Here is an 18,521-nt window from a genome sequence, read left to right as displayed (position 1 = left end):
ATAGGCTCCAGAAAGCCATCTTTGTTGGGATGACAAGAAAGGTGAGGGGATCTTGTGTTCTGGGTTGCCAGATTCAAATAATGCCAAAAGGGAAGGTGATCACTGTTGATGGCTTTTTCTACTATACAACCCTCCCTTGGTGCAATTCCTGAGGAAGCCTGGCAGTCTATGTGGAATGGATTTTGCCCAGCTCTCTATAGGTTTAGGAGCTAGATTCTAGTCCAAAGATTGTTATCAAAATGTATATCACATAAAGATATACACTGAGTGAATCTTTTGAACATGTTTTCTTAGACTGTGAGTAACTTAGAACCGCAAGGGCCCTTACAGAACATCCAGGAATGTGGTTTCAAATTGTGTTTCCTGGAACCTCATTATTGTGAAAAAGTGTCTTGGGCCCACTGTAATGGGAAAGAAACTAAATAATAGATAGAGCTCTAGATCCCTTTCCCATGATTCAGGTAATTCAGATGTACTTCCATCTGTTTTCTCTATTATGTCTTTGAATAACTTATTATTGTAAACAGGTGTGCCATTGATTTAAAAAAATTGTTTAAAAACCACGTATCAATTCTAATTCCTTTATTTTATAGATGTAGAGTTTGAGGTAGAGACAAATTGCCACACTTCAGAATCCTGGGGAAAGGCCAGTTAGACTTAATTGAAATTTTAAAATAATGATTAAGATTTAAATATAGCAATTGTTAAAGATTGGTATAAATGGTTGCTAATATGCAGAATGAGGTAATTTAATGAAAAAATTAAAATTCATACTAACTACATCATGTGATAAACTGCCATAAACACAAGATCTTATTAGTATGCATAAATTAATTACAGGACTCCGTGTAAAGCTTACAGATGGTACTCTTTATTGAGTTTGGGTTCATGAAAGCTATTGATTTTCGACTAGAATCGCTCTTTTTAAATAAGACCTTGAAAATTTACAAAGGAAAGCATTATTTGCACTTAGTATTTTTAATATGATTACTGATTTACCAAAAATCTTCTGATGTTGGCCACATCTGATGTTTTTTTTTTTTTTTAAGACATTTATTTATTTATTTATTTATTTATTTATTTATTTATTAGAGAGAGAGAGAGCACAAGTAGGCAGAGCGGGTAGGCAGAGGGAGAGGGAGAAGCAGGCTTCCCGCCGAGCAGGGAGCCCCATGTGGGCCTTGATCCCAGGACCCTGGGATAATGACCTGAGCCGAAGGCAGACGCTTAACTGTCTGAGCCACCCAGTCGTCCCTGATGTTTTTTTGTGCCTCATGAATGCCCAACATATTGATGCCCATGTGATTTTTCTATGGCTCTTCCCCTCTTAAGCTACCATTACCCTCCATTTTGCTTCCCTGAATCTTACCTGTTCTTAACCTTCAGGAAGTTTCCTCTGAGTACCCTATACCTCATTAATCTTGTCTTCTCCTTAGCAACTAAAAAACTTCCTCTCTGTGCCTGTCATTTCAAAAGTCATATACACACGTTGTCTTCCTTTTTTTTTGATTGGGTATGTGTTTGTCCTGATCAACTCTCAGTGCTCCAACGATGTCATGTAGTTGTTGAAGTAGAGGCCATATTAAATCTCTTTTGACTCCACCTCCATCAGGAGATAACTTGTTTTATACTAAATGTTCAGTGAATAGTTGTGGTTGACTGTCAACATCAGTTACTAAAGAAGTCTTAGAGAACTCAATTATATTTAGGCCTCTAGTCCTCATAAAAACTGGCTAAGAAATTGTACATTCTGAGTTCTCAAAATACTGTTAAGTCATTATGTTTTTAAGATTTTAAAACACCTAATTTAGTAGACATTGAGATTAAGTAGGGAATGGTGCAAGAACATAGAATTACTTTTCTAATGCTGAGGTCTGGTCCAGCATGCCCCTCAGCTTATTATGAATTCATCATGCTTCTGTTTTTTAGTCATAAAATTGAAAGTTTTATAATTAAGTTTATGAAAAATATCATCCCAAATGAATCAATTTCTTTTTCATTTGTATGTCTTTCTGTGGACATAATTTGAACTCTAGATTATTGCAATAATACAAAAAGGCCCCTTTTTCTAAGTTGAAATGGATATTTTTACCAAATTTTCATTTTAAGCCAACAGAAAATATTTGGGGCTTTCAGTCCTAAGAATGATGTGAGTATGTTTATAGGATTTGCAATTGAGAGTTCGAAATTCATCAGAATTACCTAGTGTTTTCAAATTGAATATCAGTCCCCTCATAATCTAATGTGAACTAGCTTACATATTCAAAAAGGTAGCTCTGAATTAAGATGTGGTATATTGGGTAATGAAAAAGGATCCTTCCTTTGTGCTTATATAGACATAATACTGAATTTTGATTGGATTGCCTAAATTGGAAGTTCCAATAGGGAAACAGTTTTATATTTTGTATTCAACATCAGTTTTCTTTGATTGTTAGAAGTTTATAAATGTGTAGGACTTGAAATCATCATTAAATAATAGTTTGGAATTTAGAGCATCCCTCCATGCTCAATAAACCCACTATGAGGCTAGTATCTTGGCTGGGGTCAAGATGAGCCCTGTGTTCTTGCTCTTGGTCAGCCCTTCCTTTAATCTATATTGGTTAAAATTAAAAAGGAACCTTTAGCACTTGAGGTAAGACTATTCATTTACTGTCTTCTATATAGTTCTATTTTTGGTGGCGTCAATAGGGAGCGTAGATGTCTTCTGACTGCTTTGAGTAAGTCTGTTCCTCTGTGGAACTTGATACCTTCCTGAGTGATACTCAATTTTATCGCGATGAATACTGCATATTTCTGGTAAGAAACCTGTTTTTCTTCTCCTTCAAGGCATACACTCCTAGCTTACCTTGTCTCTGTGCCACTGCTCCCCCATTACCTATGTTGAGAACACTGACACTGATCTAATTATGTTCTTAACTTCGGTATTTTAACCATTCCTAGATGGCCAAGTTATCCCTTGTCCCCACAACTCTAATCTGCGTATCTTTCCACATACTCATTTTGATCCTATATTCTATCCCTCCCATACTGATGTTGTCTGAGTCCTCTAGATTTCATGGTTAGTCATCAGCAAAATCTACATTCCCATCAATTCCTACTCTGAAAGCCCTATTCTTTTTTGTTCGTATTGAAAGCTTGATCTCTGTCGAAAGATCTGCTTTTGTTCCATTCTTTTCATTTCATGGATGTTTACGTTCTTAAACCTTTATCCGACTAGGCCTAGAAGAGGGGTAGATGTCCCACTTTCTCCTCTGTGCTCATTACAGTCCTTTTTTTCCCCAATCTCAAAACTGCCCAGCATGGAATCTCCAGTCATTAGACCTTGTCTTCTTGATACTTTTATTATGTGGCCTATAGATCACTTTTCCCCATTCGTTGAAGATTTTAGTTCCTGGCTCACTATCATGCCCTCCAATTCTACTCCTATCGTAGGTTTTCATGATTTCATTATTAGTAAAGATGATCTAATACCATTGACATTTATTTCTTTGATCTCTGATTCTCTAAACATATGTCCTCTAACCTACCTCACACAATTCTATGGTCCTATTCTAGACCTTGGTATTAACAATTATGGGAACCCATTAGTAATCCTGGCTTTAACCATCCCACTTTCAGAGTACCAACTTCTTCCTTTCTAGCTCACGTTCTCTAGAACCCTAACTCCAGCAGTATTTTAACCTCCCCTGTAGCCTGTAATTCATTCATCCTACCACCATCTTACTGTTCATCTCCCCCTCCCTCCTTTACTTCTTACCCAGCTTTAATGACATGGATAATCATAATTTATTCCTGGATCATACCTTCAATTCTCTCATCACTTCTTTCTCATTTTGTTGTACTTACTTGACATAAGTACAGTCCTAATTAAACCCAATTCTTACCCAACTCCATATGAATACCTATCCAGCTGAAAATGGCTGGAGGAAAACACATAACCATTTCAGCTGGTCTCATTTTAATTTCATGATTATTCATCTCATGTGACCCCCAAAGTCTTATTTCCCTAATCTAACATTCAACTGATGACCTTGTTTTCTAAAATATACATAATTAACCATGATGTGTTAACAGTGCCTCTATCCACTTACACAATCCTAACCCAACTTCTCCTTTGTTTCTATGGAAAAATTGTTCTTGCTTCTACCACAGACCATCCTCTGGACTGTGCAGTAAATGCTGACTTTCTTACTCAGTAATATTGTTCCAAATATTGTTCCCTGTTCTCCTGCATCACTTTTCTCTACTCAATTGGATATTTATCATCAGCATAAAGATACTGTTTTCTTTTTTCCAGTCTTAAAAACATTCTCAGGGAAATAACAAAAGGAAAGGAAGAATGCCAGCTAAGAAAGGAATGATAGAATTTAAAAGCAATACTTTGTAACCCCCACTGTAATAAGTGATGAAGGTAAAGATCGCCACTGTCTGCTAAAAACAAAAGGGGGAAGGATTTTTGGGAAAAAGGTTTATGGTGTCAACATTTTATCCCAAAGATAATTTAAAATTTTACACCACAATAAACTTAAAAATTTTAAAGCAAAAAATGTACCTTTATGAAGTAGATCTTTGGTGTTCATTACCTAATAAAATGATCAAACTTCATACCGCTAATAGTGGTAGAAAGAGGGATTTTGTGCCTTGATGCTTTGATGTGGCCAAAATGAGTTACACAAAATCACCTCTGAAATATTCTTGCCCCTAAATTTTCTATCTTTGTCCAATGGTGTCTCTAGGTCTTAATGTGGCAGAAATGAAGTTATAAGTCAAATAATACCGCAAGGAAGCAATTAGAGAAATCCAGAATGTGGAATATTCTGTAGTACAGAGGGCCTATACTCTTAAAAAGTCAGTGTCATAAAAACAATGGTGGAAGAAATAGATTAAAAGGAACAGGACATATAAAAGCCAAATTAATATTTGAAACTTTACTGGACTGAAGCTATACAAAATAAAAGATATAAAATACATTTGGGGGCAATTGGTTAGCTGAATTGGTTCCTTTATCGCTTAATGAGCCCTGAGGGAATTCTCTTATCTTGATTTTTATTGAAATGTGAACTGTGTAGTATGTAGTTTTGAGTTCCAGTTGCTAATACAATTGTCTGTGCCTCCTGATCCTTGGGCCATACGTTCCAGGACCCCCAGTCGATACCTGAAACTACTGATAGTACCAAACCCTATATATACACTTCTTTTTACCTTATATACATAACATTGACAAATTTTAACTTATGAACTAGGTTTAAAGGTGCCTGGGTGGCTCAGCCGGTTGGGCATCTGCCTTCGTTCCAGGTTCCTGGCTCAGCAGGGAGTCTGCTTCTCCCTCTCCCTCTGACTCTCTCTGCTTGTGCTCGCTTGCACTCACTCTGTTAAATAAATAAATTAAAAATCTTAAATAAATTAGGTATAGTAAGAGATGAAGGACAATTAGCAATAATACAGTAAGTATAACAATATACTGTAATAAAAGTTATGTGAGTGTGTTCCCTCTCTCAGAATATGTTACTGTAATGTACTCTCCCTTCTTGTGATGATGTGAAATGATAAAATGTCTACTTGATGAGGTGAAGTGAGGTGAATGTCGTAGTCATTGTGATGTAGTGTTGGGCTACTGTTGACCTTGTGAGCATAACTCTGGAGGATCATCTGCTTCCAGGCCGCTGCTTACCTTTTTTTCCCTATCTTTAGAATATGGGGAATAAAATGAGACAGTGACTGGAAAATAATTTACAAAATGCAGCATTGTAATATTATATATGTATGTATTTGTAGTATCTTGCAATAAGGCAAGGAAGAATAGGTATTTCAGGAAGTGGGAACGGTTAATATCACTCTTCTCTTAACTTTTCCTCACCTTACCCCCCCCTTCCTATTCTTGAATGGTTAGGTAAGAAATCCTTTGCTTTCCTTGTGGGTTTAATTCAGCCAATTGAAGATTGTACATAACATACGACGAGAGTGCTGCATGCTTTGTGAACCTAACAACATCTCTGTTTACTTTGAGGTTTCCTTAAGAGTAGCTTTCTCTGACCTCTCAATTTTTAATAGATCCCAAGCTTCTCATTTACCTTGTATGCAGTTAATTGAATCATAAGTTGTCCACACTTATTGACAATTAGTGATCTGTTCTTTTGCAATACGGGGTTGCTTGGCATTTGAAAGTGATTGCATTAATTGAGCGAACTCATTATTTACGGATGGGGAAAAAGATTTCTTGTATGTGCTTGCTTTTTTGTTCGTAGTTTTAGTCTAATGGAATAATGTTCATAGTGTATATCAGGTCTTCTCGGTTACCAGTCTGGAGTTGAATGTACTCTCTGTGATAAAGGCTATCTGAAATTATAGTGGAGCTTTGGAATTTTACCTATTTAATCCATTTGTTCTCAGGGAACGCTGTTTATTTTTAGTTTATCTTTTACAAATTTATTGTATATTTGACACACAATGATACCTTAATTTCAAATGTGCAACCTAGTGGTTCACAAGTCTCTGTGTTACGCTATGCTTCCAACAAATGTTGCTGCCGTCTGTTACCATGCAATCCTATTATAATACCATTGACTATATTCCCTTGGGGTACCTCTTATTCCCCACCCATGTGTTGTTAATTCCGTAACAGGAAGACTGTATCTCCTACTCCCTCTCATTCATTTTTTCCACTGTCTCACACCCCCATGTGCACACGTGCAACCATCAGTTTTGTATTTATGGGCTTAACTCTGCTTTTTGTTAGTTTTGCTCATTGGTTCCCCATATAAGATTTTATTTTATTTTTTAAAAGGTGATACGTCTTTTTGTTTTATAATTTTTTTCATTTTTTTAAAATTTAAATTCAATTAAATAACATATAATGTATTACTGGTTTCAGAGGTAGAGGTCATTGTTTCATCAGTCTTCTATAATACCCTATGCCCATTACATCATGTGCCCTCCTTAATGTCTATCACCCATTTTCCCCATCCCCCCCAAAGTTTAATCATATGATATTTGTCTTTGTCCTGCTGACCTAGTTCGCTTAGCATTATACACTCTAGGTCCATCCACGTTGTCACAAATTGCAAGATCGTAGTCTTGGTTTATGTAGAAGTAATATTCCCCCATTTGTGTGTACCACAGCTTCTCTATCCCGTCATCTATGGATGGACCCTTAGGATGTTTCTGTATCTTGGCTATTAATCAATGCTGCACTGAACATAGGGGTGCATATATCTTTCAGATTAGTGTTTTTTGCTTTCCCAATAGTGGAATTACTGGAACATATAGTATTTCTATTTTTAAGTTTTTGAGGATCCTCCATACTGTTATCTATAATGGCTGCACCCATTTACATTCCACCTGAGTGAAGGAGGGTTCCTTTGAAGAGAATGCTTAGTTAGTTTCGATTTGTTGCTCAGCTGGACACCGCAACTCTCATTTGCACTAGTCATATTCTTTGGAAATGTGGGTCACTTGCTACCAGGGTCTACTCAGTAAAAAGATAACTTTTCAGTCCAAACTCTTACCCTTCTCTGTGAAATGATGTACAGAGCACATTTTAGCATTGGTAGGTTTGGATGTCATTATCTATACAAAGACAACACGTTCTAACAAAATGCTGAGTATTGGATGAGTAATCCTTAATAAGTCGGAATTGATTCACTATGTTTATTTTATAATGTCGTGCCCTTGTTTTTATATTTTTGATTTCCTCCTCCTTTTGTAATGTATTTTCTCTTTTAGGTTTATTTAGCTGGGTTCTAATTTTCTACAATGTTTACTTTTTCTTTGTAAACATACTTTTATTTTGTATGAATCCATGTTTGTTTCTAGAATTCATGTGTTCAGTATAAGCATGATTATTTTTTTTTAAAGATTTTATTTGTTTATTTGACAGAGAGAGACACAGTGAGCGAGGCAACACAAGCAGAGGGGGAGTAGGAGAGGGAGAAGCAGGCTCCCTGCTGAGCAGGGAGCCAAATGTAGGGCTTGATCCTGGGACCCCAGAAATATGACCTGAGCGGTAGGTAGATGCTTATCGACTTAGCCACCCAGGCACCCCAAAACATGATTATTTTTTGACTCACTTTTAGGATCATTTCCTTTTTACCTGGATTACCTTCTGTAATGTTTTCTTTAGTAAATACATGTTTACCATGAACGGTTTCAGGTTGGTTTGTCTGGAAATGCTTAACTTGTCTGTTTGAAGTTGGTTTTCTGGATACGTGGTTCTTGTCTAACACTTATTTCACCTCAGCACTTTTAAGACATTACACTATTTTCTATCTTTTATTAATTTTATACTGTCTACTGTCCATCTCATTTTAAATTTTGTTGTTTGTATATTGTCTTTTCTCTCTTGCTGCCTTTCAGGTTTTTTTTTTTAATTGTCTTAGCTCTTCTGCAGTTTCACTTTGATAAATGTCTATATTTACATTTCTTCATCTTGTTTGAAATTAATTTTTCTTCCTGTATCTGATGATACATTTATGTAATAATTGTAGAATATTCACAGCTATCGTGTCTGAATATTGCTTCTCCCTGATTCTCTCTTTTTTCTTTCCTTAATATAATAGACATATATTTATTGTCTCAATTCTATCTTTGATGTTTTTTAACCTTTCATATTTTCCACATTTTGTTTCGGCTACACTGTGTCCATTTCAGTTATTTTCTAGTTTACTAATTTATCTTCAGCTATACCTTTTCTGGTTTTATACTGTTGAGAGATTCATTTAAAATATTTTAAATTATTGTTATTTATAGATACTTTATTTGGTTCTTTCTGGTCATTTTATTTTTATTTTTTAAAGATTTTATTTATTTACATGGAGGGGAGAGATCACGAGTTGGGGGAGGGGCAAAGGGAGAAGGAGAAGCAGACTCCCCACTGAGCAGGGAGCCTTACTCGGGGCTCTGATCCCAGGGCCCTGAGAGCATGACCTGAGCCAAAGGCAGCTGCTTAACCAACTGAGCCACCCAGGCGCCCCTATTTGTGGTCATTTTAAAAGTCTTTTGTTTTTCTTAAACTTTTGATACCCGTTTAAAAAGTTAAATCTACTTATTATGTGTTAATGTATCTGATAAGCCCATTTGTGAACTCTGTGTGATTTTGCAGTGTTTGTGCATGTGTCTTTGCATACTGGCTTTTGATCCTTGTGTCTTGCTTTCCTGTATTTTTGTACTTTTTGGTTGTGAGTCTATGTCATGTTAAATGCAACTGTGTTGGTGGGAATTTGCAGACATCTATGTTCAAAGAGCTTTCATCCAGAGAGGAGTTTCTTTTGCTTTTATCAAACACTTGGGCTTTCTGTTAATCTAGTACAGTTTATATGAAGTTTTCAATTTGCGGATTTTCGGGGAAGAGATTGTCGAAATTCAGAGTGTATCTCCATGCGAGATCTTTGTTGTTAGATTCTCAGGGGAGATGCTTTCCTAAGTGTCCTGTATCAAGATTAAGATATGACGCTGTCCTTACAGTGGGCTTTTCTGGGATGGATTTTTCCTCTAGTTCAACTTTTTTGTAGAAGATGTAATACTTTGTAGTCTTTGCTTTGTTCAGGAATCACTTACTGTACTGCCTTTGAGCACTTTGTGTTCCCTGATCTTTGCCCTGCATAGTCCTCAAAACTGGGTAAGGATCCACAGCAATCATCATGTGCCTTTACAGTGGCTTGGACTTCGGTGTTCTCTTATTTACCTCTTTAGTAAGGCCTGTGCAGATTCCTTTTCATGGAAACATAAGTATTTGTAACCAGCACTTATAGTTTTTAAGAGAGAAGGATTTTAAGGTTATATAATATCAATTTTTATAAATTAAAATACAAGGCAATATTGTCAAATGTATAAGTATTTACTCCGTGATGAATGTGAAATGAAACTAAGTATCTTCTTTCCTCATGGACTTTTCCAATCTAAGTAGGAAGAAATTAGAAATAATTAGAGAATATTTGTAAGAAGTCACATACTAGAATATTGAATTTGGCTTTCAGTGCTAATAGGAATTCCACTGTGGGTTGAAAAAGTCAGATGATGTCTAGGAAGAAAATGGTTTTTACAGAATTTATGTAGTCATAAAAGAGGTAGAATCTATCTTGTAGAGTATTTATATCTTAAACATATTGTCACTCTCTGGTTCTAATGTGCTTCATTACTATAAACACATAAAGACAAATGTGTCACATATGCCCCCATGAAACATTAGGAAATAATATCTTCGTGTTTTCCTAGAGGCCAGAGGGAGCATACAGTTGTATTAATTTTTGATTACTTTGTATTAATTTTTGTGTACTTTACTAGTATAGCTAAAAGACTTCTGTGACATTATTTTAGAAATGACTCAGTATCATCTTTTTTCATGTATGATCTTTCAAGAGATTATATTATATGTGTATGGTTTGGGGTGCATCTGATTAAATCTGGAGCCAGATGTGAAAAATCATTCAGAAAATCCATATTGTTTTATCCATCTACCTCTGTTAGTAGAGGGGAGTAGATATATATCAACATAAAAGACAAATTGTTTATTCTTAATAAGGAGAACGTGGTCTCTATAGATATCTTAAAATCTAGCCAGTCTTGGTTTACCAGATATTTCAAGAAAGCTTCTCAATATGTTTTTACTTGAATTTCCTGCAATGGCTAAACTGATTGTCTTTAAGGAAACAGAAGTAACATTAATTTAAAAATATCAGTTCAGGGGCACCTGGGTGGTCAGTCAATTAAGCATCTGACTTCGGCTCAGGTCATGATCTCACGGTCCTGGGATTTATCCCCCCCTTTAGGCTCTTTGCTCCATGGGGAGTCTGCTTCTCCCTCTCCCTCTGTCTGTCCCTCACTCTGCCCCCTGCTCATGTTTTTTCTCTCTCAAATAAATAAATAACATCTTGAAAAAAATAAAAATATCAGTTCAAACATAGTGGTAGTTTTTAAATTACAGAGTTTAGAAAAAACAAGAAAAAAAAGAAAAAGAAAATTCGTTTGTAATGTATTACATACATGGATAATCATTGATAGTATTTTGGTTTATATCCTTTGTTATTAAAATATTTATACAACTACACAGTCTTCTTACACACTTTTAATGTTAGAAATCATTTCCCATGTTGCCCATGTATTTTAATTTTTTATTGCATTTTATTATCATCCTTATTATTTACTATTAAGAAGTTTTATGGCTTCATGAACTCATGCTTCTATCATTTCCACTGTGATCTGTAGTGTTTAGGTCATAGAAGAATGAGAAATAAGAAGTATATTGCATTAATAGAAATTATTTTATTAATACATATTATAGAGTCCTATTGCACAATTTAAGTAATATTTAAAAATTGAGTCATACTGTAAATATTGTTTATAACTTATTTTGCAATTTATATTGTGACCATCTTTCCATGAAATTTAACATTATTCACAAATATAATCTTTAATGGTTGTATAAAATGTTTCTCAATAATGAATCGTAGCTTTTTCTAAGTAGTCTTAGGTTTCTGATATTTAGGTGGTTTCTCTTTTTTTACTGTTATAAATAATACTGGAAGAAATATCCATATAGCATGATCTTTGAACAAATCAAAAATTTCCTTTGGAAAACCTCTGTAAAATAATAACAGGTGATATATCGGATTGTTTGCACTTAACGTTTTGACTCCCATTGCCAAACTGCCTTAAAGAAAGATCGCATTGTTTCTATACTTTACACTAGTACCTACAACTCTGCATTTTCTCATATATTCAAGGACACTAGGAATTTTAATAATGTCCCACAAAAGGGCTTCAGTTATATGCTAAAGGAAAAATTGTAAGTCATAAAATTTTTCATTCATATGATGTCTATTGAGATGAGATATTTGAAAATATTTCTTGGCAATGTGTTTTTAAAATTCCTATTTCAGTCCTGATGAAGAGCTTATTTCATTTTCCTTTAGTTCCTTTACTTAAGTCTCAAAAAGGGATTCTAATACTATGTTAAGAGACTAAAGGATTAGTAGAAGCTATGGAGCTGAATAATCCTTAAAGTAGGGCCCGAATTTATGTATTTATTCAATACATATTTATTTAGTAGTTTCTATTTGCAGGCAGTTTTCTGGGTGAGGATGACATATTTCCTACCACCCTGATGCCAAAATTAATGAAATAATAATATAAGACCTCCTAATGATTAGTGCTAAGAAGGAAAATAAGACTAGTTAGAAGATAAATAGTGATGAAATCTATTTCGGTTAGAGTAGTCCAAGAAGGCCCTAGTGAGGAAGAAATGTTTGAGGAGAGGCTGGAATAAATTAAAGGAGTAAGGCATGTGACTATCTGGGGAAAAGGATGCCACACAGAGAAAGCAGGTGTAAAAGTCCACTGTGATTTATGGATTGTTAAAATCAATTTCTTTTAGTTGTTCACAAAGGTGTGGTGCTTTTCCTTCTTAAATTCATCTATAGCTTTTCTTTCCAGCAAGTTTAGTTTTAAGATTAAGGGACTAGGGGCGCCTGGGTGGCTCAGTCGTTAAGCTTCTGCCTTCGGCTCAGGTCATGATCCCAGGGTCCTGGGATCAAGCCCTGCATCGGGCTCCCTGCTCTGCGGGAAGTCTGCTTCTCCCTCTTCTACTCCCCCTGCTTGTGTTCCCTCTCTCGCTGTCTCTCTCTCTCTCTCTCTGTCAGATAAATAAATAAAATCTTTAAAAAAAAAAAAGAAAAGACTAAGGGACTAATTGATGGAGAAAAAGATCAGCTAAGTGTTTCTTACTAACTTCCATGATAATTCAAATTTTAAAAAAATACAGAGGGCAATGAGTGTTTTAAGTTAAATTTCGTGTAATGGTGATAGTTTCACTTACTTATTTTTGAGTAGCATGTAATTACCAGGAAATGGTTTCCGTAAAAGTGCTGAGTAATCACGAACAGTTTATTGCTTTATAAACTCCCACGTGATGGAAATTATTTCTTTTAATAAAAAAAAGGAAAAATGGAGGATGTATAATGGGCTATAAAAAGAGGCTAATAAGAGCTAGTGCACAATTACAATTTATTCTTGAGAATTGATGGTAATAGTTTCATTTCTAAGAAAATGGGTTACAAGTGGGGCTTATGGCAGAGCAATAATAGAAGCACATTGATTTCAGGGAAGATTTTACAGAAAATAGCATCACTTGACTTAGACATTGTGTTATGGTGTTAATTTCACATTGGATGGCATATTGCAGTGAATATGCATATATTGTGTACTTGTGGGTTTGAATTTTGCGGTGTTAACTGGTGGCCCTTTTTCATTTGATTCCGTTTAAAGGATTTCCATGCTCAATATTTGTACTACTCTATCATTCTGTATCTTCCAGTCCTTGTGTTTGTGACCTGTTCTCTATATCACCTGTGTTTCTTTGAAATGTTGTAGCTTTCTCGAAATTTGCTCTTCTGCCGGAAATGGGCAGCAATCCCTGTACTGTCGGATGAAAGATGACTCCAAACTTTGCTGTGAAAGAGAGGAGAAGGCAAGGGGGTCAACACTCAGGGACAAAGACCCTTTGCTCTTCTTTGCCACCCCTTTTATTGTTCCTTCAGGATAATCACAAAGCCTTACCACTGTCCCAAGCACAGGTTGTGTGACAAGGAAACTGAGAGGATTTCCAGGAAAGATAAGATATGCTAATCTGCATGTTCTACTAAACATAGCCTATGGGACAATGCATACATCCCTTAGATCACAGGGAAGTTGTTTGGGCTAAGAAGGCTTTGGGAAGGCAATTCCCGGAGGCATTCCAATGGCAGGGTGGTCTCGCAGGGCTCAGCATACCAAAGACCTACTCCCCTCTCTGAAACCTTCCCTCACCCCTCGTGCCTCCCTGTTACATTTTAGCAAGCCAGGTATTGTGGCTGATTTCATGCTCTGCATTAACCCCAACACTCTTAATGAATTCTAAAACTGCTTTAAGCATCAGTAACACATATACTCAGGTCAGCGATAGTATTACTTTGTTAAACCTTGTGAGGTATAATACAAGGATATTACTTGAAGTTCACTAGTAGTTGAATAGATACATATTGGTATGTATGTTAAAGAGTCACTATTGCAAAATGGAGGAAACTACAGAGTTTAAAGCCAGTCATTTTGGTTCAGACCAAGTCACTGTTATTTGATAGCTTTACACCTGAAGTAGGTTTAATCCAGGAGGATTCATTCAGCTTCAGCAAAAGAAACCAAGTTCAAAAATATTCAGGTGAAAAAGGAATTTATTGCTTTATGTATGTGAGAAATCCAATGGTATTATTGGGTTCAGGCATAGTCGGATCTAGAAGTTCAAATGAAGAAGTCTAGAGTCTCTGCTCTTCTTTGCATTCTTCTATTTCCCCACCCCAAGGTAGTGACTGTTCCATTTTTGGATGACTTCTTTATCCAGATGACATTCTCCTTGTGGATGTTCGTTCTAACCCTCAGTGCTTATAACATCAGAATTAGCAGTTTCAATGAAAAAGAGTTATGATTGTCAAAATTTTCATATAATTTCCTGAAGTTGATTCTCATTGGGCCAATTGTCTACCCCTGAACCTGACTCTGAGACTAGACAGATGGACTATGTCAATTAGCCAAGATTTGGTTACCTGCTTTTGCCTGGAACTGAGGATATAGAGTGGTGTTAGTCCCAGAGATTTATATTTATGGTCAGAAAGTGATGAATAGGAGTCCTCTATAGAACAATAGAAGTGCTGGTGTCAAAAGGAAGTCCAGATGAGGCAGAAACAGCAGATGTCAATTATAATGCATTTCTTAGCTTTCTTTTTTTTTTTTTAAAGTATTTTATTTATTTATTTTACAGAGATAGAGAGGGCACAAGCCAGGTGGAGCTCCAGGCAGAGGGAGAGGGAGAAGTAGGCTCCCCACTGAGCAGGGAGCCTGATGTGGGCTCCATCCCAGCACCCCAGGATCATGACCCGAGCAGAAGGTAGATGCTTAACTGACTGAACCGCCCAGGCGGCCCCAACTATAATAGATTTCTTAACACAAAACTTATGGCAGGTGCTCAAATGTTTTGTATCTTCAGGACGCTCATGTTTTAAGGAATCTATTATAAAGTATCTGTTGTAATCTAGTACCATCTTGCTTCCTTGCTAATATTGTAAGGATTAAATGGTATGATATCTAAAATCCTAAGCGCAGTACTTTGCATATTATTCTTGGTATTATATGATTTTTACCTTCACCTGGATTTTGAAGAATGGCTATAAGCCAACTATCAAGCCCTAATTACTAATTGTTTTTAGATTTAAAGTCTTACATAAAAATAATGTAATTTTTTGAAAAGATTTTATTTATTTATTTGACAGAGAGAGATAGCGAGAGAGGGAACACAAGCAGGGAGACTGGTAGAGGGAGAAGCAGGCTTCCCGCCGAGCAGGGAGCCCAATGTGGGGCTCGATCCCAGTACCCTGAGATCATGACCTGAGCCGAAGGCAGACACCTAACGACTGAGCCACCCAGGCACCCCCAAAATAATGTAATTTTAAGGAGTATATTTTTCCTCAGTTGATTGAAATGTACTCAAATAGACCAACCTCCTTTATTCATGGATGCAGCCTACAATTTTAAATTCAGTGATTCTTTATAGAAGTCCTTATGTTTCAGAGGCATACCTGTGTATTCTTTCAGCAACGTTTTTCATTTATTTCATTTTTTGCAAATACCTATTAAGGAAAAGAAAACCGCTTATAGACTGCTACCAAGGGATTCAGCATATGTCCCTAATCCTGTACTTCGTATTTGTGATCTTGCATTAAATGTTCAAATAACTAGTCAAATATGTCTGTGCTGATACTGCTGTTTTAGTGGTCATTCCTATACATTTCACTTCAAAGCATCTCCTTGGAATGAAAGTGGCTGTCCTTATGTGCATGATCTAATTTTGGCTTGTTTTACCCCTTGAATTGATTTAAATATAGAACATGTGCTGTCTTCAGTGTACTACATTTATGTGTACATCATCTGTTTCTTCTTTAGTTACTGAGTGAAAATGCCATTCTTGATTTGTTTTCAGTAAGGTATGACCTTATAATTATAACTTCAGGTTTGAGGATGGGTTGTTTCAATGTATTTTCATAGTCTCCTACAAAGTATTCCGCTTAACCAGGGACATCTATTTTTCAGATGGCATGCTGGAGTCAAAATGTAGTTTGTTATCATGTACGAAATTCAGTAATAATATGCTCAAATAAGATTTGCTCTTTCATATGAATTTATTTCCTCTATTCTATAACCAGCTAAACTAAGCATAGAGTCTCGATGGTCTAGATTGTTCTATGTATCCTTTTGCTGTCATAGTGAAAATGAATTAGTTCTACAAGGAAAGGCAAAGATGAAGTTTAATTTACATGCTAATGGGACTGTGTGTTTTAGTTGGCTCAACTAAAAAGTATGCTACTTCATGGCAGTTATCACATTCCGGTCTTTTCCATATTTTAGTTAATTTTTAAGTATCTGTTATCCTCACCAGAATGAATGCCAGTTTCTTGAGATCACATAGTTTTATTTGTGAAATTTACTGCTGGTTCCTCTACCCTTAAAATAATGATTGACACGTAAGAGGTTCTCAAGGAATGTTTTGTGAATGAATTCTAATTGACCTTCATGTCCTAGTACTGAGCTTAGGGGTAGTATATCCACTGAGAAATGTCCAGTAGGGGTGGATTGGGCTAAATCTTGGGATCTTATTCCATGGCAGAGATAAAAATATAGATGTTTTCTTCAACATGATCATAGGTGAAGGCACCATATTGAAATTGTGTTTTTATAAACCTAACATAGATGCTTGACTAATATTTATGCTATAGTGCTGTTACCATTCACCCCATCTCCTTGAAATGCCACCTTTTCATACAATGGGAAATATCTTTTCCATGGTCAGTATTTCAAAATTATACAGTGAAGTTTTGCAAGAGATACGTAATATGTGATGGCATCATCATTTTGTCAGCCAACAGAAAGTGTGCTTATGTATTCTAGTATTTTAGAGTTTGCAAAATTTCTTAGTTATAATTTTAATACAATACATATCAATAAATATGGCTCATATAAACGAAAGCTTTTTGGAGTCTTTAAAAAATAAGGGGCTTCAGAGACTAGAAATTTGGGGAACTATTGCTATATAGTGTAGAATATCGCTCATTTCCCATTTCCCTTTCCCCCTCCCCTCCTTAGCCTCTACCCTCCCCTTTTACTGGAATGATAAAAATTTTCTGTAACTGTCTTAACTTACATAGTGTTTTTGCCTGTGTACATACTTTTTGTTTTGTTTGAAATACCCTTCTTTTCTTGTAAGATCATCAAATCATGCTAGAAAGGTCAGTTCAAACATTATCTCCTTTACAAAACTCTGCAAGAAAGCCCTGAGATATAATAGGTTTCATGTCTGTTATGAACAAAGCTGGATTCATCACACTTCCTGATTTCAAACTATATTTCAAAGCTATAGTAATCTAAACTGTATGGTACTGGCAAAAGAATGTCAGCTTAGTATAGTTGAGAATTGAGAGAAAAAAAAAAAAACTCATACATAAAAAGTTAAATAGTAATTTACAAGGGAGCCCAGAATACTCACTGGGGAAAGGATAATTTCTTTAGTAAATGGTGTTGGGTAAATGGCATATTGACTTACAAAATAATTAAATTAGACCCTTGTCTTACACTACTTATAAAAATTAGTTTGAAATGTATTAAAGACTTATATGTAAGTCCTGAAACCATAAAAATCCTAGAAGAAAACACAGGGAAAAATATCTTGACTTTGGTCTTCGCAATGATTTTTTACATATGACACTAAAAAATAAGGAACAAAATAAAAATAAACAACTGGGATTATATCAAACTAAAAAGTTTTAGTACAAAAAGAAATAATAAACAGAATAAAAAGTAAAAATATAGAATGTATGAATATATTTGTAAACCACACATCTGTTAGGTGCTTAATATGCATAATATGTAAGGAAGTCATATAATTCAATAGGGAAAAAATTCCCCAGAAATAATGCCATCAGATAGAGGACACAGAAATTAAATAGAAATTATTTCCAAAGATGACAGTGAAATGTCCAGTAGGTAAATTTAATAAAGAACATCATCATTAGTGAAATGCAAGTCAAAACTACAGTGAGGTATCACCCCCTACCTGTTAGAATGGCTAGTGTCAAAAAGACAAGCAGTAACAATTGTTGGCGAGGTTGTGCAGAATAGGGAACCCTCTTCCACTGTAGTTGGGAATATAACTTGGTATAGCCACTGTGGAAAACAATATAGAGGTCCCTCCAAAAATAAAGTCAATAATCCCACTACTGGTTATATATTTAAATATATATAATCATTGTCTTGAATAGAAAATTGCACTATATTCATTGCACCATTATTCATATTAGCCAAGACATGGAATTCCTGTATGTGTCCTTCTATAAAGGAACAGGTAAGGAACACGTGAGATACACATACACACTCCCCTCGCACACATACAGTGAAATATCTTTCACTTATAAACAGAAGATCATCCTATTTTCTACAACACGTGTGGACTT

Source organism: Leptonychotes weddellii, chromosome X (assembly GCF_054177405.1).
Source record: "Leptonychotes weddellii isolate Sample4059 chromosome X, ASM5417740v2, whole genome shotgun sequence".
In the NCBI taxonomy this organism is placed as follows: Eukaryota; Metazoa; Chordata; class Mammalia; order Carnivora; family Phocidae; genus Leptonychotes; species Leptonychotes weddellii.
The sequence above is the reverse complement of the archived record's forward strand: the minus strand, read 5'-3'. Positions refer to the sequence as shown.